The following is a 25683-nucleotide window of genomic DNA, read 5'->3' as shown; positions in this document are numbered from 1 at the left end:
CTTTCCAAATGCACCCTCACCTTGCAATGCCCCACCAATCACTCTGCCCCGGAAGGTTCCAGGGTGCAAACGAAAACAGATTTTTTTTCCCCAAACTGCTACAACAGCAGTTGCAGAATTGAGTCTCATTGACCATTGACCTAGCTTGAATCCTATGGCAATCTATGAACTAGGAAAATGAAATAATCTAGGCAGTTGTATCTCACATGAACACCTCAGAAGGGGTAGGTCAGTACCATCTGAATGACATGAACATGGTATGGGAGAGGGCTGATTTTCCAAAGGAATTATTGGTTTGCTATGACTACAAATTGATGCTTTTGGACAGGTACTATAAAATGAACTTACAAGAGGTTCTGACATTGTATAACTGGAAGACTTGTTTATTCAGTAGAGGTCAGAGCAGTTTCTATAAGAAGAAAGCTATGTATGCCTTAAAAAGAATGATGCTCAGCTCAACAAAAGCAAAGGTAGTGACCTCTGTTTTCTCTTACATTGATGAGTTCCCAACAAACCTTATTAACTGCTGGTTTTGTGCCATTGCTAGGCACTAGAAATATAGGCTGAATATGACAGACACAGCCTCTATTTTAATACAATGCATAAATCACTGGGGGAAACAGCAAATGAGAAATTACAATGGCCTCTTATAAATACTGTTCCAGGAAAAATATGAATTGTTGTGACAGTATATTGGAAGGCACCTAACCCAGATTAGAATGCGGGGGTAGAGGATGGCAGTGAAGGTGAGGAGTCTGTCCTTAAACAGGAAATGACATATATTTTAGGACCTAGAGAATGCAAAGGAGTTACTCTAAATGAAGAGGAGAAGGGAACGGTCATATAGGCAGAAGAAACCGCTTATGCAAAGATCTAGCTCTTAGGGAGTCTAGCAGACCAATCAAATTAAGGAAATGCAATATTCAGAAGCATAAATGGTGAGCTTGGGCAGGTCCTCATAAGCCATACGAAGAAGTTCGAACTCTATGCTGAAGGCTCTAGAGCACTACTGAAGGAATTGTAAGCAGGGCTATGCAATGGCCAAAACCGCATTTTGGGAAGCTGTCTTTAGCAAAAGTGTGGAAAGTGCTTTAGAGGTAACAAGGCCAGATGAAGTGAGACCAGTTGTAATAATCCAGGGTGAGACATGATGGGGGCCTAAATACAGTGGAGGCTGTGAGATAGAGACAAAGGGATTCACTGTATATATGGAGTTTACATAATGCTAAGTAAGCTCTTTGCTATGAACCTTGGATGTCCGTTTAGGTTTTCAATTTTATACAAAGCCTAGTATTTATGTAAAAATAACAGTGAAAATAGTGAGCATTACTTACAGTTTTCTTTGAGAGAAATAGGGTGGGAAGATGAATTCAGGGACCAACACTATGGGAGGCCTTTCTCCCCAGCTGGCCTGCTCCAAGACTGTCTCATCTTTGCTCTGCTTTTGTAGTTGGTAGGTGGGTCATTTCTCATTGGAGAAGTGTGCAGTTACACTTAACCATGTGTTGGGGTATCTAGGGTACTCTAGAGAAAGGGATTTAGTAAGAAAGAGTTCCCAAAAGAAAAGAAATGAACACAAGTTGATGACTTCTTTTTAACTTTAGAGTGAATGGTAAATACCTGTGAATGTTTCCAGAAAATAAATCTCTCTCTTTCTAGATATTTTTGTGCTGATGTTTTAAATCTGGGAGTGCTTATAAAGTACATGTGATACTTACTGAAGCCATCCATTTAAAAAAAATGATGGATTGAACCAATTAAGATAGGCATAGTCATAATCAGGGTGGGCATAGAACACATTAAGATAAAATAAAGCTCTGCTTTTTAAAATTCTCTTTGTTTTTGAGCTTTAATTTGTGGCCATTTTCTCAAGCCACATAGCAGTTATATTTGTAAGAATAGAATCCTCTTTAGTATACCAATGGGTGAAAATCACAGGGAACCATATTTACTGCAATTGTAACCATCCAAAAGTGCCATACCAGCCTTGCCAGGTAGAGATTTTTGTTACTGGAGTATCCAAGCAGAATTTGGGTTACCATCTGTCAGGGATTTGGGAGAAAGACTTTTTTCATTAAAGAGAAAGGTTGGAAAAAGAATATAAAATCATAATAATCCCACCACTTTTAAGATTTTACTGTATTTCCTAGTCAAAACCATAAATATATTTATGTTGTATTTTAAAATAGCAATGATTTCTATTTTTCTGTTGCATTATGTTTGTTCTTATCCCATACCACATTAAAATTTTTCCAAACTTTAACAGTAGGCCTTTCTGAAGCAGAATGCTGAATCTAGGATTACAACATGCATCTGAGAGTTATTCATGTTAAGTCTGTTTTAATTTGTCTCTTTTTTATAACACTGTTTCAATAAGGAGATCAGGCCAGGATCTTACAGAATATTTCATCTACTGTTTTGTTTTTTGTCATCCCCTATTACCCTTCTGCACCAGTTTCGTCTTAATTTTTTAATAATGAATCATTTTCTTTATTCATTCAGAATTATTTTTTGAGAGGCAATCATGTTAAGTTCTCTGTTCATCCCTGGAAATATGCAGAAGCAAACATAGAGGAGTCTTGTCTTGGTATAGCTTGCAGGTTAAGAAGAAATAAGAACAAATGGAGGAAGCTGCATAGCACAGGGACATCAATTATAAATTATAAAAGGCACTGGTAATGGTGTTTGATGCTATGTGTTATCATGTCTCAAGGTGTGTTTTGAAGAATTCTAATTCCCCACTAGTTCCTACTCATTACACAGTCAAATGAGTTTGAGAAATGCTGGCTTAAACAAGATTAAGAAAATTTCTTTACTGGAGGACTTACTGCAGCCATTAAATTAATGTGCATGGCAAATTTCTAAGAAAAAATAGAGAATGCATGTAACGTTCTCCTGACACATTTGATCATGGCACATATTTCTTGAAAAACATCTTAGTGGAACTATCATTGTGTGGAGCACATTTTGTCTAGGCTGATGATATAAAATCCTAGCACAAACAGGTAGGAAATATTCTGTGAAAATCAGTGACTCTGAAATCAAATAGAACAGTTGCTGCCTAGTTTTCAAAATTTTTGTAAGTAACAATTAAATATGGAATAAAATATCAAACCTAAAATAAGTTTGATATTATTTTATTAGTCTTTTCATACTTCGGTGTTATATAAAGCAGACTTCATCTATGGGTTTGTAAGCCAGAGGGGGCATCTTTGGATAACTATGACATGCAGATTATTATAAAGTATGGATTTTTAAAAATAAATTCTATTATTATGCCCATGCCTTTGAGGTACCACCTTTTTCGATTAGAAGTTGCAGATTTAACACTGTATTGGAGAAAGTTACAGTGCTGTAACTAGATTTGAATGGCCAAAAGCTCAACCTAACTCACATAGAAAAGGGAGCTGCGATATTAAAAATCATGAAAGATGCTCCTTTCTGCCAGGAGACAGCCTCTGGGACAATATTGAGAGAGAAAAATTAAAGTGAGAAGAAATGATGTTGGATTTGGGAAATTTTCACAGGTAACCACCTTGCTACAAAATTATCTGAATTAAACCAAAAAGAACAGACACAATAGTTGGATAGATTTAGCAGAATCCTTTTGTAGGTCTCCTTTGCAGAAAGCACAGAGGTTCATCTTCTAAATCGCTGAAAACAAGAAACACATGCACAGCTACCGAGAGATGTTTGCAACCCACATCCCTGGCGAGTACTTCAATGTTGAATGGGAAAGTTTGAAGGCAGCAAAACTTAGTGCATACTATGACTGAGAATGGGGAGGGAGTTTAAGATTAGGGACTTTCACGCACTGAGGACTGTCCTCAGTCAGTCTTGAAGTGACTGTGTGGTCTCAGGCAAAATGACAAGTTTCAGGGTTTCAATTTTCTCTCTTTAAATTTAGAGAATTAGGTTCTCAGCAGAATAAAAGCCTCCCATTTCTACGTGTTGGACTCCTTGTGATAATTGAGGGATTTAGGACCATCGACTGCTTCCTCGATCATGGGAAAAATGAATTTTTCCTTTAGCTAAGTCATTCTAGTTCCAAACTATGAATTTTGCATTTTTGTTAAGACCTGAAAGCACATTAACCACTTTGCCTTCAAAGCCCATGGGTCTAGACATATATGAACTTTTCATAAGAGTATTACCATATTTGTATTATTAATTTCTCTTGAATGGGTTAAAGCTAACTATTGTTAATACCATGTTTTTGATGGAATGAACTGTATGCATTCTTTTGCTTTGGATAAGGCTAGGTACTGTTACTCTTTGCAGAAAAATTCTTCACAAAATAGGGCTATTGTAAGTGATATTTATGCCATGTATGGAAGAAGGTAACATATGTTTAAGTTGTCATTTACAGCTTAACTTTGGAGAAGTCATAAATTTATTTTGATGTAAAGAACAACTCCATTTACCATATGGTCCTGGTACCTCTGTCTATGGCAATTTCTTTTTAGAAGTAAGTATGAGTAATAATTAGAAGGAGGCCTATTGAACAGAAAGTACTGAAAATGACAATAAGGATTACATGTTGATTTCCTATGTGTGCCAGGCCTTTATATATTTTACCTCTCATAGTTACAAAGTTTCTGCCAGTTGGCTTCTTCACTTGTGTGGCCACATCTAATATGAGATTCCATTCATCTAGTTAGCTTTAATCAATGTTTTCAGGGAAAACTAGATTTAGTATACAAAATGTTGTGCTTAAAAACTGGGTCCATGTATCATGCTTGGCATGGCACTTGATACATATCAGATAACTGCAAATTTGGTTAAATGCATTTGTTGTTTAATAGATGTATATTTTTGTCACTGATGTTTATATAATGTTCATGAGTTTTTTGTCTGTTGTATACCTGTTAAATAAGAATGAAAGTATACATTTACTACTGATTTAAAATCCCAAATCTTTGATTCTTTATCTTAGTTGATAATGGGAATGTTTTCCCATCATTTTCCTTTAGATACACTAAAATAAGAAGCATTGCCATATTCACCCTCAAACTAAACTTTTATGCATTTCTTAATGGATATCAAGCACTTTTTAAATTTTAAGAAGTGCATTAATGGCCTTAATTTGGCTAGGTTTACCATTTCAGTGATAAATGAATTGCTTCAACACTTATTCCTGGTAAACATGTTTTAAATCAACTGACTCAAATCATCTTGAGAAGTAGGTGAGGTACAAAATATAAAGTAATAAAAGAATGCTAACATGCTTCCTTGGCTCAATACAAGAAAAACAATAGCTATCTTATTAAAAATGGCTGTTATTTGTTTCCTGTGTTTGTTTAAATAATTAGCACCAATACCAAACACTTTCTTTATACCAGACACAGAGTGCTATACCAGACACATCTGCTCTTTAATTCTTACAATAATCTTACATTGTAGACATTACCTCCAATTTGCAGAGACTCCAGGATTCCCCTTGTTGACAGCCACACAGAAAGGTAGTCAGAAAACCTATTATGACCTGTGAGTGTAATAGATAAATATCTCATTAATATATTTATCTATTTGCTGTATGTAAAACATTATCTATCTGTTATTATTATCTACATATATGTTACTAGCTTCTATAATCAACCCGCAAATTTCAGTGACTTAATAAAATAAAAGTTTGTTTTTCACTCATTAACAGCCCAGTGATATTGCTCTTATTTTAGCAAGCAGCTTTCCCCTGTGCTGTTACTCAGGAACTCATCCATTCCATTTTGGGGGCTGTGTCATTCTTCAGGGTCATAGAGAGGAAGAGAGAGGACCACCGTTGTATTGACTAACATTTGATGTCCTCAGAACGATAACAGTGAGGTAGTGGTGGTGGCGGTGGGGAAAGCTGAGAAAAAATAGTCCCAGGTGTAGTGGTCTCACAGAATATAAGCATTATGAAGTTTGTGTGTGTATGCATGTATGTATACGTGCATACCTATACTGATGTATATATACATGCATACATATACTCATGTGGTATAAGATAGCAAATTTGTAATACTGAGAACACTGCATTGAAAAAGGCACTTTATAAAGAAGGTTTAGGGTGTTCATGGTTACTCTGCTATTTTGAGCTACTTAAATTTTCTTCATTACAATTTTTCATAGTCTTCAAATTTTTGGTGATTTGATGATAATGAAAATCGAAAACCATCATTTTAGAAGCTACTGAAAGTCTTGTCTCTATATCATACAGGTAGGACTAGAGTGAGCTAATTAGGGTGCACAGTATAAGAAGTATTGTGTACCTGCTGACTTTGCACCTCTAGAAGATAAGCTGGGTGGTGGTTGGGAGGTCATACTCACCAACAGGGAGGGTATGTCACTTCAACCCTGAAAACCCTGGCCTGTGTGTGCATTCAGTATACGTAAAGAATATCTGATACAGACAGACACAGTGATAAAACCTTGTTCCCAATGCCTCAATTAGTAGTCTTATGCATTTGTGTTTCATCTTGGTCCATCAGGTATTCTCTTGGATGCATGAGAATTCTCTTGACTCAGCATATTTTTTGTTGTTGTTCCAGCCTGGGTCTGTAAATTGGCCTTTATCTCAGCTTCTACAAGCTTATCAAAAGCATGAAAGCAGGGATATGTACTTATTTTAAAATGTCCTTTCTTTTTACTACTGTCAGATCTCTTCAGAGCCTGCTGCTTCAGAGAAAATGAGCCTAGCCCATGCTGAGCAGAATGAAAATAAGCACCTAAAATACTGAAAAGGGCCTACATAGCATGTTTTGTCTCTCTCTGCCAGTTTCCTCACACCTTTTCACTGCTTAGAGTGGAAGGAAAAAAATAAAATAGTCAGTTAAGATGGGACAGACTCTGCTCATCACAAGTATCCATAAATAAGACAGACTTATCTGAAGGGCACATAGTATGATGCAGTATGCATTGCACTCAACCACGAAAGATATTCATGGAAATCTATGTGGATATCAGTTAGTCTACTCAATCCTCTCCCAATGTCTCTTGCAAAGTTATTCTTTTGTAACCAGCAAATTAACAAACTTTGTGGAAAACTCCATAAAGATCAGAAAACACAAGAAGCATATTGTAAATAATTTTGTTTCGATGTGCTTAATAATAATATGTACATCTGGCCAATGTATTATAGGCAGAAAATGAATTATTAAAATCTGGCAAAGATTTCAAAGATCATTTTCAAGACCAACATCAGATTTACCACATCTGGTCAAAATAGCAATTTATATCAGTGAGCTTATTTGGTTGGAAAATAGAATGGTAATATGATGCAACCTTTGTAATTCAAGGTGACGTTTAAAAATAACTTAATGGTGTTATGTCAGAGAGTCATAAATGCAATTTCTCTTATATGTCTTCCCTTTGTAGAGAATATATGTATTCCAAGTTAATTTTTTCCTGATCACTTTGAACAAGCCAGTCTGTCTGCGCCCTTTAGGAACAAAGACTTTGTGATTATTATGGTTTCTTTGCTCAGTGTGATTTTTCAAAAGGGGAGGGAAAGAATAGTTCCAGTTTTTCTTATATTTTTAAAAAACATAGGAAAGTTTACTATATAATTATGTAGAAATCCAAACATAAAGTAAGTGACAGTTTCTTTGCAAAATGATTCTGTGTTTACCATACATGAAGCTATAATTAACAAATGTTCCTAATATATATTTTTATTTTTTATTTATATATTATTATACTTTAAGTTCTAGGGTACATGTGCAGAACATGCAATTTTGTTACATAGGTATACATGTGCCATGGCAATATGCTGCACCCATCAACCCATCATCTTCACTGGGTATTTCGTTTAATGATATCTCTCCCTTACCCCCTCACCAGCTGACAGGCCCTGGTGTGTGATATTCCCCTCTCTGTGTCCATGCATTCTCATTGTTCAGCTCCCACTTGTGAGTGAGAACACGCAGTGTTTAGTTTTCTGTTCTCATGTTAGTTTGCTGAGAATGATGGTTTCCAGATTCATCCATGTCCCTGCAAAGGATGTGAACTCATCCTTTTTTATGGCTGCATAGTATTCCATGGTGTATATGTGCCATGTGTTCACTTTCCATGTAGTTGTGTGATTTCGAGTGAGGTTTTTAATCCTCAGTTCTAATTTGATTTCACTGTGGTCTGAGAGACTGTTATGATTTCCATTCTTTTGCATTTGCTGAGAAGTGTTTTAACTTCCAATTATGTGATCAATTTTAGAATAAATGTGATATGGTGCTGAGAAGAATGTATATTCTGTTGATTTGGAATGGAGAGTTCTGTAGATGTCTGTTAGGTCTACTCAGTCCAGAGCTGAGTTCAAGTCCTGGATATCCTTGTGATTTTTCTGTCTTGTTGATCTGTCTAACATTGACAGTGGGGTGTTAAAGTCTCCCAATATTATTTTGTGCAAGCCTACATCTCTTTGTAGGTCTCTAAGAATTTGCTTTATGAATCTGGGTGCTCCTGTATTGGGTGCATATATATTTAGGATAGTTAGATCTTCTCATTGCATTGATCCCTTTACCATTATGTAATGCCTTCTTTCTCTCTTTTGATTGTTATTGGTTTAAAGTCTGTCTTGTCAGAGACTAGGATTGCAATCCCTGCTTTTTTTTTTTTTTTTTTTTTTTTTTTTTTTCCATTTGTGTGATAAATATTCATCCATCCCTTTATTTTGAGCCTATGTTTGTCTTTACACGTGAGATGGGTCTCCTGAATATTGCACGTTGATAGGTCTTAACTCTTTATCCAATTTGCCAGTCTGTGTCTTTTAATTGGGGCATTTAGCCCATTTACCTTTAAGGTTAATATTGTTATGTGTGAATTTGATCATGTGATTATGGTGCTACCTGGTTATTTTGCCCATTACTGATGCAGTTTCTTCATAGTGTTGATGGTCTTTACACTTTGGCATATTTTTGCAGTGGCTGGTACCGGTTGTTCCTTTCCATGTTTAGTGCTTCCTTCAGGAGGTCTTGTAAGGCAGGCCTGGTGGTGACAAAAATATGGAACGCTTCACAAATGTGTGTGTCAGTCTTGCTCAGGGGCCATGTTAATCTTCTCTGTATCATTCCAGCTTTAGTATATGTGCTGCTGAAGTGAGCATGCCTAATATACTTTTAAAAGTGAGTAGTTCAGCAGTATTATTATATTCACTTACTTGTGCTACCAATCTTGAGAACTCTTTTTCTTTTGCAAAACTGAAACTCTATGTTCATTAAACAACAACTTTCAATTTCCCTCAGTCCCCAACTCCTGGAAACCACTATGCTACTTTATGTCTCTATGAACTTCACTACTCTAGGTACGTCGTATCCATGGAATCATATAGTGTTTGGCATTCTGTGACTGGCTTATTTCACTTAGCATCATATCATCAAGGTTCATCCAGGTTATAGCATGTGTCAGAATATCCTATCTTTTTAAGGCTGAATAACACTCCATTGTATGTATCGACCCCATTTTGTTTATCCTGTCATCCACTGACGGACATTTGAGTTACTTCCACCCTGTGACTGTTGTGATTAATACTGCTATGAACATGGGTATGCAACTACCTCTTTGAGATCCTGCTTTCAATTCTTTTGGAGATATATACCCAGAACTTGGCTTGCTGGATCGCGTAGTAATTCTACCTTTAAGTTTTTGAGGAACAACCATACTGTTTTCCAAAGCAGCTGCACCATTTTACACTCCTACCATTAGTTATAAGGGTTCCAGTTTGTCCACATCTTCATCAACACTTATTGTTCTTTTTGTTTGTTTGTTTATAGTAGTTATATGCATGAAATGATAGAATTCTCATTGTAGTTTTGATTTGCATTTTTGTAATGATTAGTGATTTTAAGAATCTTTACATATGCTTGTTGGTCATTTATACATTATTTTTTGGAGAAATGTATTAAAGTCCTTGGCCAATTTTTTAATCAGGTTGTTTGTTCTTTTGTTATGAGTTGTAGGTGTGTTTTCTTTTTTGTTTGTTTTTTTTTTATTTTTAAATATATCCTTGATGTTAACACCCTGTTAGATACATGATTTACAAGTATTTTCTCCTGTTCCTTAGGTTGCCCTTTAACTCTGCTGACTGACTGTTTCATTTGATATGCATAAGTCTTTAAATTTGGTGTAATCCCATTGTGTATTTTTGCTTTAGTTTCCTGTGCTACTGGTTATATCCAAGAAATTGTTGCAAAATCCAATGTCTTGAAACTTTTTTGTGTGCTTTCTTCTAGGAGTTTTATAACTTTAGGTTTTACATTTAAGCCTTTAATCCATTTGGGTTTAATTTTGTATATGGTATAAAATAAGAGCCCACCTTCATTCTTTTGCCTACAGTTATACAGTTATCTCAATACCATTTGACGAAGAGACCGTCTCGTCTGTATTGGGTAGTCTTGGCACCCTTGCTTAATAGCATTTATTTGTTTGTACATTTGAGAGTTTATTTCTGGGCTTTCTATTCAATTCCATTGGCCATATATTTGTGTTTATGCCCCTACCACACTGTTTTGATTACTATAGCTTAGTAATAAGTTTTGAAGTCAGGAGGTGTGAGATTTCCAACTTTGTTCTTTTTCAAGATTATTTTGTTTATTTGGGGTACACTGAAGTTTCCTACAAATTTTAGGATACATTTTTTTATTTTAAAAATAAATACCATAGTGCCATTGAAATTTTGATAAGGATTGCATTAAAACTGTCGTTTACTGTGGGTAATATTGATATCTTAACAATATTAAGCCTTCCAAACTTTGAAGATGGTATTTATTTTCATTTATTTGTGTCTTTAATTTCTTTCAGAATCATACTATAGTTTGCAGAGTGCAAGTCTTTTGTTACCTTGGCTAAGTTTATTCCTAAGTATTTTATTCCTTTTGATACTACTGTAATTGTTTTCTTAATTTTCTTTTTTGTATTTCTCATTGATAGTGTATAGAAATGCAACTGCTTTTTGAATGTTGATTTTGTGTTCTGTAACTTTGCCAAATTTGTTTGATAATTATAACAGTTTTTGTGGAATATTTAGGATTTTCTACATAGTGGATTATGTTATCTGCAAGCAGAGATTATTTCACTTTTTTCTTTCCAATTAGGATGCCTTTTCATTCCTTTTCTTATCTATTTGCCCTGGCTAGACCTTCTAGGACTGTGCTAAATAGAAGTGGTGAAAGTGGATATCTTTGTTTTGTTCTGATCTCAGAAGAAAAGCTTTTAGTCTTCCACTATTGAGTATAATATTAGCTGTGGACACTTTGCATATGGCCTTTATTATGTTGAGTTAATTTTGTTTTTAGTTTGTTGAGTGTTTTCATCATGAAAAGCTGATAAATTTTGTCAAATGCTTTTTCTGTATCAGTTGAAATGGTCATATTATTTTTTTCTTAATTTTGTTAATGTGGTGTATTACATTTATTATCATACATTGAACTATCTTTGCATTCCAGGAATAAATTGTACTTGTTATGGTGTATATTCCTTCTCATGTGCTATTGAGTTTGGTTTGCTAGTATTTTTTTGAGGATTTTTGCATTAATATTCAATATTGGTCTCTAGTTTTCTTTCTCCATAGTGTCTTTGACTTTGGAATTAGTGTAATGCCAGTCACATATACAAGTTTGGAAGTCTTTTTCATTTTTTGGATGAGATTGGAGAGGACTCGTGCTAATTCTTTTATAAATGTTTGGCAGAATTCACTACTTAAGTCATCTTGCCTTGGGTTTCAACTATAAGTTGAGGAATAATAGGTGAGGAATAATAATAACAGTAAAGTGAAGAATAACATTAGGCCATGCTGCCTTCCCACATATAGACATTGAAGAGGACTTTTACATGTCATATGTAATTGTGTGTCTTGGGGCAAAGTTCACATGTCATGTGTAATTGTGTATCTTGAGACATATTACAGAGGTAGTAGTAATTCTATTTCACAGAAGCAAAACATGACACTTAGAGATATTAAGCTTCTCTCTAAAACCATCAGGTGTTAATTGATGGAGGTAGTCCTCAAGCATGTCTCCAACTTTCCAATTAACTACTATTTTCATTGCACCCTCTCCCCCTCACCAGCTGGTATGTTGACATTTTGCCTCCTCTGAATGCATATGAGAGGTCAACTCGCGTTTCACTAGTCACATTTAGTCCAGAACAGCCAGCTCTCAGAGACATTATAATTAGATGCACCCCTTGGAGATTGCTTTTATAATATTAGCCTAGGGATATAAAATTAACTGCCAATCAAAAAGGATTTTGAAGTATGTAATTGACTATACCATGAAGTTACAAGCAGATTTAAAAACAGTTCATTTTGAATGTAGATAGGGAAAAAGACAAATGTGTCAAGTACTCTAGCATTATATCCAAAGTAATGGAATTTCCTTTTAATTATGAGTTTCCCTGAAAACAGATGATTTTCCAAGAATCACCAACTGCTTCTAAGAGAGGGCAAAAAAGCAAAAAGGGAATCACAGAACACATTGACACCTATTCTTCTGAAAATATGTTTCTTCTAGACTGATAATAAATAAATTGGCTTGCTATCTCTTGTATATATACAATGTTTTGTTTCTGAACATAGTGATTCTGAAGCATTAGAAAAGCTACATTATGACATTTTCTTAAATTAAAAAGTAAGAAAAAAATTCTCTAGTTCATAAAATTAGGCCCCACATTGTATGGAGGTATAGAAAGAAAGAGAAACATAGGAAAGGGAGAAAACCCATTTAGGATTTTGAAATGAGTCAAGTTCTGCGGGAAGCTGAGCAAACCATCCTGATTGAATGTCATGGCAAAATTGAGTTCATCTGCAAGATAAGAGGGAGGAATGAAGGGACTGCTGATGATCTTTAGAAGGCCTGCCTCTTGAAAGCTACAGATCAGTCTTATTTATTTATTTTTAATATTTTATTGCACTTTAAGTTCTGGGATACATGTGAAGAACATGCAGGACTGTTGCATAGGTATATACGTGACAATGTGGTTTGCTGCCCCCCCATCCCCATCACCTATATCTGACATTTCTCCCCATGTTATCCCTCCCCAACTCCCTACACCCCACTGTCCCTCGCCCTGTCCTCCCCAACAGACCATAGTGTGTGATACTCCCCTCCCTGTGTACTTAGATCTTCCCCCAGCTCTGAGAAGGAGCAGATGTGCCATAAATACATTATAAGGTGCTTAGAGCTGGTCTCTTCCCCAGTCCATCCCTGCTTTAGGGCCTTGGCACTGGCTGTTTCCTGGGCTTGGGACTTTCTTCATATCTGCGTGGCTGGGCTTTTCTACACATTCACCTCTGCTCAAATATCCACCTCATCAGAGGTCACCTCTTCATCTACCCTTTGGTTTTCTGATACTTGTTTACTTGTTTATAGTTTTTTTCTTCTACCACACTGATGTCTGGTGAAACAGGGGTTCTGGTTGTCTTAGACCAAGATCCATTCAGCCCTTAGCACATTTCCTAGTCCGTAATGGAGACACAGCAAATTTTATTTGACTCTACATCTTAAAAAGTCAGCAAATACTGAAGTGCCACTTAGCACCTTTAACGTGGCTGGAGACCCTGTCGGGTCTAACAGTGGCTGATGGTATTAAAAAAGAATTTTTCTGTTAATAATAAAAATGTATTAATACAATCTGGTTAAGAGCCACAGGAGAGAGGCAGATGATGCTATTTTATTTTCTAAGAATCCACCAAATCAAGCAGCACAATTCAGTTTGATTTTTAAGTGAAATCAAACCCTTATTCAAATGTTTTTTCTTAAATCAAAATTACTCCCAACTTAGTGTCTTACACATGAAACAAATGAAATTGTTAATTTGTGTTCCTATGCTCTTGGTAGGAAATTTGTTGTTATTGTACTATTTTTCCTCCTCAAGGTAAGTGCAATGTTGTCATCTTTAATGCTGTATATTCACGGAACCTGCCACCGTACTTACACTTTTTCCCTCATCTTGGATCATAGCCTACTGCCTATCTTCAGACATTTTGTAATAAGTTAGTTATATAAATGTCTATCATCGTATTGTGTAGAAAAATTTGCTGAGTTTCTCTATAGGCTGGTTGCATTCAAGGGGATACAATCTACATAGCTTTAGATCGCTTTATCAAGGCAAAATGTTTAATAGAGAATTTGCAAAATTCCCTAAACATTAGAACATAATCTGAATTTCCTTTTTAATCTGAACACAAATTACAGAGCTATTTTGAAAACTCAATATAAAAATAATAAGCTTTTCATTTTACAAAATTTGGCTTAGTAATTTGATAAATTAGGCTGTGTGAGTGTTGCTAATTATTTGGAACCTGAAATTCTTAATCATAGTCAAATAAACTTAATAACTTTACCCGTGCACTCTCTACCATGTCTACGTTAAACCATATGAAACTGGTAAAATTCACACATTTTTTAACTGACAAAAAAAATGTTAATTTTTAATGGTTCAACCTAAGTGTTAAGTAATAGTTGTCATTGTTTTGCTGAAAGGAATCTTCCTGATGGTTTGAATTTAAGCTGAGCAAGTTTTAGTTTGTTGGGCTTATTTCTTCAGTTGAATTATTTATGAATGAGCACATCGTTGTAGGTAGCACCACCATACACCCCTCTAGTTACTTTAGGCTTCTCAGTGATAAAATATACACTCTCCCAAAACAAGGGATTTCTTAATAATTTAACACAAAGTTAGTTGATGTAATTACCTTTTGTGTAAAATTATGTGTGTGTTTAGGAGTATGTGCATGTCTGCACAACTTCAGTGTTCAAATCACAAAAAAATTCTCAGGGACTGACATTCATCTCCTACCTCCCACCCAAGAAACAATTTACTTTATGTATGCCCCAATTAGTTCTAGTGTATGGCTGTGTTTGTGCGTGTGCACATGAGTGCGTGTGTGTGTGTGCATGTGTGTGTGTTTTGGAGGAAGCTGGAGGAGAATAGAAGCAATGTTGGCAAAGGATGGGTCAAAATCAAAACTGCCAATGAGGTGGGTGTTGCAGAGGCGCATGGCATAGTACTAAGAACACGGGCTAATGGTCTGAGAATCCCACAACCAAATCATGTCTTAGAAAATTATTGACTGAGTGACATTAAAATCATCACTTTCCTCTATGTGTCTCAGATGTGTCACTTGGAAAATGGAAATAATGAGAATAGCATTAATAATAAAACAAACATTTGTAGATTTAATCTGAGCCAGACATTCTACTAATCACTTCCCTTGGGTGAATTTATTTACTCATAGGAACTATTTCCTCCCTTGTTTTATGAAGCATGATGGCTCAGGGAGGTTAGGTAGCATGCCCAATGTCTCATAGCAGCTAGTTAAGTGGTTAATCCAATATAAAACTTATAGTGCTATTGCGATGATTAATGAAATAATGCATGCAGAAAGCAAGAACCTAGGGACAATGTTAAGTACTAACATTGGGTACAGGCTAATTAGAAGATAAAATACTCTAAAGCAATTTGAGATAAATTTATAGAGCAATAAAAAGCACACGTTGATAGTGAATAAATCATATATACAAAGTACACTTTTAATGTTGGTTATCTCAAGGTGAACTGAGTCCTCTGCTAGGAATCATATATATTAAGGTAACAGTCAGAGATAGCCAGTTACAGGGCTAGATTATTTTAGCAATCCTTAGAATCAGTCCCATTATCACCAAGAAGGTAAGTCTATAATAAGATGCAAAATGAACTAAGCAACATAGTGGAAAAGCTCATTGCCTGGACCACGTGCATTTTAGTTTCACATGCAAGAAAATAATTAGTCACTTCTGAACTTGAATTTCCCTAATGGGTGATCTTAGGTGCAGCTTCCATGTCCTGAATGTGTCTCTAGCAATTAGTCAGGGCTGCTACCATGTGCTTCTTCCAAAATGCTGCAATTGAACATCTGGTGTGATTGCTTCTATTAAGGGGGAGCTGAGTTTTACTTCATTACATTCTAGTTTAGGAGGTTGAGAATGAGGAAATATTACCATGACCTATAATTGGATCAGCAATTTGTGGGCTCGGATGTGGAAGATAGAGCATTTTAAAGAGCTAGGAATGTGGAAACAGCTTCGAGGGAATCCTTGCATTCCTCTCTGAGTTTTGTTTGCTTTTGGTAGATAAACTGTGTCCTTCAGAAATCCTTATTCCCAGCTCTGGGACATTGGTTTTTAGAACTGGAGCAACTACGAAACACTGAGAGAACAGCAGTAGCTCTGAGGGTGTTTGAAACAGGTATGGAAGAGAAAAAGTGAAACCTAGTTCTCAAATGCCAGTGAATGGAGACAACAAATTCCTTGGGGGATTCTGGAATAATGATTAGTAAAGAGGATTTAAAAATCAACATTTAAAATCCACGCATGAAGTGAGAACAAGCTTTCATGTTTCCATTAACAAATACTCATGAAGGGTTACCTATGTAAAGATAAGATGCCTGGATCACTTAACGAAGAAAAGATGGCATGGTTTCTGACTTCAGAAGCATAGTACAGTAGTTTCCCGTTTTCTCAGGCTTCTATTTCCATGGTTTCAGTTACTAGTGGTCAACCATGGTCCAAAAATATTAAATGCAGAATTATAGAAATAAACAATTCATAAATTTTAAATTGATTGCTGTTCAGAGTAATGTGATGAAATCTCTCACCATCCTGCTCTGTCCCACCTAGAAAGTGAATCATTCCTTTGTCCAGCAGCTCAGTGCTGACTGTGCTATCTGCCTATTTGTCACTCAGTAGCCGTCTCGGTTAGCAGATCGGCTGTCACAGTATCGTACTACTTGTGTTCAAGTGACCCTTATTTTACTTAATTATAGCCCTAGAGCTCAAGAGTAAAGCTGCTGGCATATTGTTATCATTGTTCTATTTTATTATTGTTGTTAATCTCTTATTGTGCTGGATTTATAATCTGATCTTACTGTGTTTACATAGGAAAAATCATAGTATACGTAGAGTTCTGCACTATCTGTGGCTTCTGGCATCCACTGGGGTCTTGATACCTGTCCCCCATGGATAAGGTGGGACTTACTGTGTAGTTTAGTTGAGCGATTATTCCCCTCACCTAAATAATCATTCAATTCGGTAGTGTTTGGCTTACTACAGAACATACATTAGAAGGCTTAGAGGATGAATGCTGATGTATAGGAGAAGTAGAAGAACTCTCATGGAAACTTGAAGGATAGGTAGGGTTTGGATAGAAAGGAAGGGCAACAATTCTCCATGATTAAGAAAAGAGTAAAAGGAAAGAAAAGATGTGTCAAGAGAGATAGAAAAGTTTAATTCAAGCAAAAGATCAGGAAAGTGATTGGTTGAAGGTAAGTGTAATGTCGGAGATGCAGAGAATGTCTGAGGGATCATCCATTCTATCTCACATTGTTCACTTTGGATGAGAAAACAGAGATGATGAAAGGCAAAGTGACTAGAACAGATTGTGAAGAGCTTTGTGAGGAGCTTGTACTTCATGGCCATAGAGTTTCTTTGAAAGTTTTTGCAGGAGAATCCATTGACTTGAACTTCCTTTACAGTGCAGAGGGTGCTCTTAGACTTAAGTAAGTGAACAGCTCTTTGTGTATATGTGAATAATGTTTACATCTCCTCTGAGTATTAGACAAGAAGCAGATATAAAGTCTTTACCTTAAAAATGAAATATTTCCTGACGGTGAGGTGAAGAAGACTGAAGTTAGTGCCAGAAGAGCATTTTGAGTTGCCTTTTGTTTGGTGTTTAAGGGGAAACATAGTAGCAGTTTTCACTGATCAGTGATGGTTATATGTTAGTGTCCCTGGAAAAGGAAAAATGGTGGAACAATTGTGTTCTTACTTTTTGTGTGATTCTAAATGAACCCCTTTTCAATATAAAAGAAATGTATGCTTTGTTAATAACAAGCCTAAATGTAGAGGCTTCTCATTTATTTGTGACTATGAGTAAATTTTCTTTCTCTTGATACTAACCTCTGAAATATGCATAAAGACATATTTGTAGTGTTAGATACTAGTTTTTTAATGTAACTCAACAAGTAATTATTTGTTTAGTTTTGTTATAGAAATGATACACCTAACAAAACACAGATTAACAAAAATTAATGAAAATCACTTGACATATCATCACACAGAGATACTATTATTAATATTAGACATATTTTTAGACGTGTTTTCTCAATCTATGTGTATGGTTCATTCCCAAATTGGGTCATGTTGTACATATTGTTTTGTAGTCTTCTCAAAAAGATAAGGTATAATAATATATATTAGTAATATAGAACATCTATTCATGTCATAAACATTTTTATAATATTATACATATGCATGTATGCATTTCATTATATATTTGTACTGTGTTTCATTTACACAATTTTATATTTATGACCATTTATGTTTTTACTAATTTTTATTTTATTGCTAATATAACAATAAGTATTTTGGGAGTATTAAGGTCTATGTGTTGTCTTTCATTTATGCTTTCGTCTATTTTAATACTTTGGGGGTTTTTTGTTGCTACTATGTCCTAAGCTCTGTTTTAGGCATAGGGATACATCAGTGAATTAGCTAAGAAGTTTTTATTTTCATGGAGCTTACCTTCTTGTTCGGCGACATGAAAATACAGAAGGAAACAAATGAATATTATTAACTGAAAAAATATGATAAGTGCTGTGAACATTATAAAAATAAGGGACGTGCTGGGCGCGGTGGCTCACGCCTGTAATCCCAGCACTTTGGGAGGCCGAGGCGGGTGGATCACGAGGTCAAAAGATCGAGACCATCCTGGTCAACATGGTGAAACACCGTCTCTACTAAAAATACAAAAAATTAGCTGGGCATGGTGGCGTGTGCCTGTAATCCCAGCTACTCAGGAGGCTGAGGCAGGAGAATTGCCTGAACCCAGGAGGCGGAGGTTGCGGTGAGCCGAGATCGCGCCATTGCACTCCAGCCTGGGTAACGAGTGAAACTCTGTCTCAAAAAAAATAAAAATAAAAATAAAAATAAGGGACGTGACAGGGATTGCTAGGACTGAGAGGAAGGAAAAATCCCCTGAGGAGGTTTGAGCTCTGAGTTGAGCTCTGTGTCCCAGGAAGGAACCAGCCATGCTTGGAGACATAGCCTGTCAGTTAGATTTTCAGTCCGTTGTTAAGACGAAGTTTGTAAAGTCTGAAGGAACTTGAAGTATTTGCAAAACAGAGAGAAGGCCAATGTAGTTGGCCTTAGTGAGTGGAGGTAAGGGAAAGGAAGAGGGAACAGGTGGTGAAATCAAAGAGGTAGGCAGAATCCAAGTTACATAAAGCCTTTAAGGCCATAGTAACAAGCTTGGATTTTGGTCTAAGTGCAGTAAAAAGCTTTTAGATCATCTTAAGCAAGGAAAAGACGATTTGCTTTACATTTCTACTACACTGTAGGAGCAAGGGTTAGCCTCAAGGAGATAGTAACAATGGCTTACGTAACTTGTAAACAATAGTGCCTTAAACTAGATTGTTTATATTGGAGACTTGTGACAATATTTGGAAGTAAAGCTGTCAAAACTTGCTGCTTAATTATTTTCTATAAATATTCCATAGCATGCAAATCCAAATATCAGAGCAAAGGATATCCACATTTCAGAAATCTCTGTACATATGCCCATGTGTCCAACATTACCACGTAAGAGACAATTGCAGTTTTCTACCATTTACCAGAAAATGTGCTAAATATTGACTTTATACACATGACTAAGATGTAATCTTTACTCTCACAGCCTATGATGTTGAGAATGTACTTACTGTATAATTTAGGTCTTATTTTGGTGTTATTCAGATAATAATTTATACTTCAGATGTATTTTCTCCCATAAAGTGGTAAAAAATAAGTTAACTACGAAAATAGTTCGGTATTCTAATCTTTGGAAATCTGTCCTGTTGTGTCATATTTTTGAAAAATTGAAATACCAGACCAAAAAAACTGAAATACTTTTCTAAAAATGCCTAATATTAAAACATTCTATACAGAATGATAGTAAGAGTTAAAATATGCTATGCTGAATAATTGTGGTGTTTTATTCACATGAAACTTGTATTACATTTAAATTAAATCATACTTGCTCACATAGTTTCTAAGTCACAGATTTTTACTACCTTAAAAACATTAACCTTGCCTTTTGAAAGACAGTAGGTCAGATTGTCAGCTCAAAACCTCAACTTTGATATAGCATAAGTGAAGGAAATAAATGATGGTATATTAGACACAGTTGTTCTTTCAACAAGGGGTAATTAAGATGAAGTTAAATATTTTTCCTTTTAAAATTATAAAAGCCTGAGAGCAGAGACAGAGATTTCTCTGAAACCATCTAATTTTAGAGACAAAGCCGTTATCTAGAAGAACTCAACAAGAAGTTTTATTACCAAAGCTCAAAATTTTAGTTCAGTAATGATAATTTTCAAAGCTTAGAAAATGTGCTTCTAATGGATAAAGCAAATTAAACAAACCATACCTTATCACGAATGAAAATAAACTTTAAACTCTTGTCATTAAAAAATAAGCTTTTAGGTGTCTTTATGTCTTTAAATAGCAGACCAAATGCATGTGAAACCAACCCCTTACTCTGCCATCTTATTCCCAAATAGAGAAATGGTAGGGAAAAAGACATAATTATATTGACAATTTTCCCCACATACACAGTCATGCTTTAAAAGAAAAGATGAAAACCTCCATAGATAATAAATGCTAAAGTGTCTACAGAAAAAAATATGCATACGGAAAACATATAAATGAAGATAAATCAAGGGGAAGGGGAAGACTGAAGCTCATGGTTAAATAGGCATTCAGGTCCAGGTGGGGATAGGGGCCACTCACTTGCAACCTGTGGGCTTGAGACAAGGGAAGATGCTGCACTACACATACAGAATGAAGTTCTATAGCTTCAAGTGGCCAGAACAATGCCACTAGTCTGGAAAATGAGGGTAAATGGAAAGTGGTTCTCAAGAAGATATTTCTCTCTCTTTTTTTTTTTAAATTATACTTTAAGTTCTGGGATACATGTGCCGAACATGCAGGTTTGTTACATAGGTATACACGTGCCATAGTGGTTTGCTGCACCCATCAACCCATCATCTACATTAGGTATTTCTCCTAATGCTATCCCTCCCCTAGCCCCCAACCTCCTGACAGGCCCCAGTGTGTGATGTTCCCCTCCCTATGTCCATGTGTTCTCATTGTTCAACTCCCACTTATGAGCGAGAAGATACTTCTCATTTTCTAATGATAAAACTCCTTTGATGGCTAATGTTAGTGTTTCCTTTTTTTTGGTTTGTCTTATTAGTATTTAAACATTGTCATTGAATGAGTGTGTTAATTCCAGTTGAGATGAATGAAGAGAAACTTAGAAAGTGTGCAAAAATACTCCACAAAAATGCAGTGATTATAGATAGCCTAAATATCTTATTACTTTCCAAAATCCTAAAACATCTACCCAGGATATTTGTTTATTACAAAAGATAATAGCAGCTTCACAGTGTAGAAGCCTAGCAGATGTTACCTTAACCAACTATTCAAGATTAAGATGATGAGGAATTTTCCAGAATGTCATTTTAACATTATGTACACTTTATATATACTCTTTGTATGATGGATACAACATTGCTTAGGTGATACATTGACCCAAACTGTGTAATCTCAATCTAATAATAAGCACTTATCAGACAAATCCAAACTGAAAGACAATGAACAAAAAAACTAACAGCTACTCTTCAAAAGTGTTAACCTTATTGAAGACAGGGAAGCATTGAGGAACTGTCACAGGTTGAAGGTGAAGGAGCGTAAGTATTAAGTGTAACATACATCTTGGGTTGGATCCTGGAACTTAAAAAAAAGGGGGCATTATTGATATGAGAGACTTTTTAATAAGGTCTATAGTTAATATTATTATATATGTCAATTTTCTGGTATATTGCTTTATAGCTTTGCAAAATGTTAATCTTGGAGTAAGCTATGTAAAAAGTATGCAGAAACTCTCTGTACTAGTTTTTATTTCAAAATATAAAGTTAAAAGGCAATAACATATGATATATGTGTATGTGTGTGTATATTCAAATATCCTATAACAAGAAGTAAATGTCCAAATTAAAATAAACAAATGTTCAAAGAGCGTGGATAGGCACTTTACAAAACAACAAACTTAGAAAGATAAGAAACACACATTTTTCACGGTAGGTATTTTTTAGAACACTGAGCCAGAGAGACAGAAAAAGTTTAAATCTTGGCAATAGAAAACAAATTTTAAAGACAATAAAAGCAAAAACAAAATTTTTTAGACATATAGAAGATTTTCTTTTCTATTTTTTTATTGTACTTTAGGTTCTGGGGTACATGTACAGATCATACATCTTGTTGCACAGGTACATACATGGCAAGGCGGTTTGCTGCCTCCATCCCCCCATCACCTATATCTGGCATTTCTCCCCATGTTATCTATCTCCAACCTCCCCACGCCCCGCTGTCCCTCCCCTAACCCCTCCAACAGACCCCAGTGTGTGATGGTCTCCTCCCTGTGTCCATGTGTCCTCATTGCTCAACACCCACCTATGAGTGAAAATATGCGGTGTTTGATTTTCTGTTCTTGCGTCAGTTTGCTGAGAATGATGGTTTCCAGATTTATCCATGTCCCTACAAAGGACATGAACTCATCCTTTTTGTATGGCTGCATAGTATTCCATGATGTATATGTGCCACATTTTCCTTGTCCAGTTTATCGTTGATGGGCATTTGGGTTGGTTCCAGGTCTTTGTTCTTTAAAACAGTGCTGCAATGAACATGTTCATGTGTCTTTATAATAGAATGATTTATAATCCTTTGGGCATATACCCAGTAATGGGATTGCTGGGTCAAATGGAATTTCTATTTCTAGGTCCTCAAGGAATCGCCACACTGTCTTCCACAATGGTTGAACTAATTTGCACTCCCACCAACAGTGTAAAAGTGTTCCTATTTCTCCACATCCTCTACAGTATCTGTTGTCTCCAGATTTTTGATGATCACCATTCTAACTAGCATGAGATGATATCTCAATGTGGTTTTGATTTGCATTTCTTTAATGACCAGAGATGATGAGCATTTTTTCATGTTTCTTGGCCTCATATACGTCTTCTTTTGAAAAGTGTCTGTTCATATCCTTTGCCCACTTTTGAATGGGTTTGTTCTTTTCTTGTAAATCTGTTTTACTTCTTTGTGATTCTGGATATTAGCCCTTTGTCAGATGGATAGATTGCAAAAATTTTTTCCCATTCTGTTGGTTGGTGGTTTGCTCTAATGATTGTTTCTGTTGCTGTACAGAAGCTCTGTAGTTTAATTAGATCCCATTTGTCTATTTTGGCTTTTGTTGCCAGTGCTTTTGGTGTTTTAGTCATGAAGTCCTTGCCTATGCCTATAGACATATAGAAGATTTTTAAATGACAACATGAGTTTGAATATAAGGTCAGCAGAGCATTTTCTAGAATGGAATAATTTCATTCCTAGAAATGGCCTTGGAAATCACCTACTCTAAATGCATTGTTGTACAAATTGGGAATTGAGAGCCTATAACCATTTAGGGTAGCCTTGTCAGCCTGTCCTGGTGGAGCCCTCTGTCCCTGTGTATTCATGAAAGAGACTTAATTTGTAGCATAACTCTACCTTTTTTTTTCCCTCCAGATGTCAGACAGCTTTTGTTTCCCCTAATTCCTAAGTTAATTAGCTACAGTTGTTATTCTGACTTGGTGATAGGCTGAGATATTTGAAAGGATTCCCTCAAGGTCACATCAGAGGAACATAAACGTACTGGGATATGAACCTAGATGTATCTGACCCCAGAGACTATGCTTTTTTGAAAGCAGTTTAAACATTTATTTTTTTCTTTACATACAGAAAAATGCACTCACTTTGGTATACAGCTCTGAGTTTTGACAAATGTCTAAAGTCCTAACATCGCCGCTGCTATTAAGAGGCAGAAGAGTTTTGTTAACTAAAATCATTCTCTCATGCTTACCCTTGGGGGTCAACTGCATTCCAACCTTGAAGCCCAGGGGACTGTCCCTCTGTTCTTCATTCCTGTAGTTTTACCTTTTTCATGTCATACAAATGGAATGATACAATATGTATCCTTTTGAATCTGGCTTATTTCACTTAGCTTTCTGTATTTGAAAACATTAATGATATTGCTTATATCAATAAGTTGGTTCCTTTTTATTGCTGAGTAGTATTCTGTTTCAGGGATGCAGTGCAAAGGGATACAAGTCTATCCCTTTATCTGCTGAAAAGCATTCAGATGGCTTCCACTTATAATTAAAATGAAACTGCTATAAACATTTGTAGACAGGAGTGGGATTGCTAGGTTCATCAAATGTGTGTTAACATTATAAGAAGTTGTCAAACTGCTTCCCACGTGACCGATAGTTTTGTATTTCCACTTGCAATGTATGAGAGTTTGGGTGTACTTTCTCACCAGCACTCGGAATTCTCAGTTGTTTTTTGATATTTTTATTTGCACTTTTTTAATGAGCATGTGGGAGGATCTCATTTTTTAAATTTGTTTTCCATAATGACTAATGATGTTGAACATCATTTTACATGCTTATTCACTATCTGTGTATGTTTGGTTAAGTGTATGTTCACATCTTTTGCCTATTTTTATTGGATTTCTTGAATTTTTATATGCTTATAAATTATGAATATTAGTTGTTTGCCAGTTACGTGATTTGCAAATATGTTCTACCAGCCTGTAGTTTTTATTTTCACTTCCTTAATAGTGTCTTTTCTAAAGAAAAAAATTTTGAATTCTGTTGAGGTCCAATTTATCATATTTTTGTTTTCTTGATTATACTTTCAGGTTTGTATCTAAGAAGTCTTTGCTGAATCCAAAGTCAAAGAATGTCTTCTGTTTTTCTCTTAAGGTGTTATAGTATTACATTTTACACTTAAGTCGATGACACATCTGGAATTAAATTTTATATACAATGTGAAGTATGAGTCAAATGTTTTAATCTACATATCCACTTATCTACTTGTATATTAATGTTCCATTTGAATGCAACCATTTGTTATATAATGACATTATGCTTTATCCTGTCTACTGCCTTTGTACCTCTGTCAGAAATCAATTGAACATATTGGTTCATGGGTGTATTTTTAAACTCTTCTATTTTAGACCTTCTGTTTCTATCAATACAACCACACTGTGGTAGTGTTAGTAAGTCTTAAAATCAGTATAGTAAGTCTTGAAATACTACCACACTGTGGTAGTATTAGTAAGTCTTGAAATCAGATTGTGTGACTTTTCCAGCTTTGTTTTTCCTTTTCAAAATTGTTTTGGCTATTGTCTTCCTTTTTTTTTTCCTATATAAATTTTTGGAATCACCTTGTCAACATCTAAAAAAAATTGTGATAGGGAGGATTGGAAATGAAATGAATAGCATTTGAGATGAAATGAAATAGCATTTCATCTGTAGGTCAATTTATGAGGTACGGACATCTTAACAATATTCACTCTGTGAGGCCAGAAACATCTCTGTGTGTCTGTGTCTGTGTCTGTGTGTGTGTGTGTGTGTGTGTGTGTGTGTGTGTGTGTGTACATGCATACTACTTTAAGGATGACAAGAGGAAAAAGAAAAATAATCAAGAAACTCATACTTATGGTAGTATTTCTCACATTTTGATTCTTTCCTCAATCTTTCTACTTTGCATAGTCCTCAGGTAGTTGAGGTTTTATTCCTCCCAGAGTTTTTAGTTATAA

At 35.5% G+C, this 25683-nt stretch overlaps 1 protein-coding gene and 1 non-coding gene across 2 annotated transcripts in view; one reads left to right on the top strand and one right to left on the bottom strand.

The window, feature by feature from the left end:
- LOC108296126 (gamma-aminobutyric acid receptor subunit beta-2) overlaps positions 1-25683 on the top strand; it is a gene marked incomplete at its 3' end in the record, with an annotated part of 138650 nt that overhangs the window by 56620 nt on the left and 56347 nt on the right. The gene's annotated exons all lie outside the window — the stretch shown is intronic.
- Positions 8973-9079, bottom strand: LOC119469507. Its single transcript, XR_005198328.1, has one exon. It is a non-coding gene; the product is annotated as a U6 spliceosomal RNA (small nuclear RNA).

This window comes from Cebus imitator, unplaced genomic scaffold (assembly GCF_001604975.1).
Source record: "Cebus imitator isolate Cc_AM_T3 unplaced genomic scaffold, Cebus_imitator-1.0 Scaffold683, whole genome shotgun sequence".
Classification (NCBI taxonomy): Eukaryota; Metazoa; Chordata; class Mammalia; order Primates; family Cebidae; genus Cebus; species Cebus imitator.
This window is presented reverse-complemented; position numbering and strand designations above follow the sequence as displayed.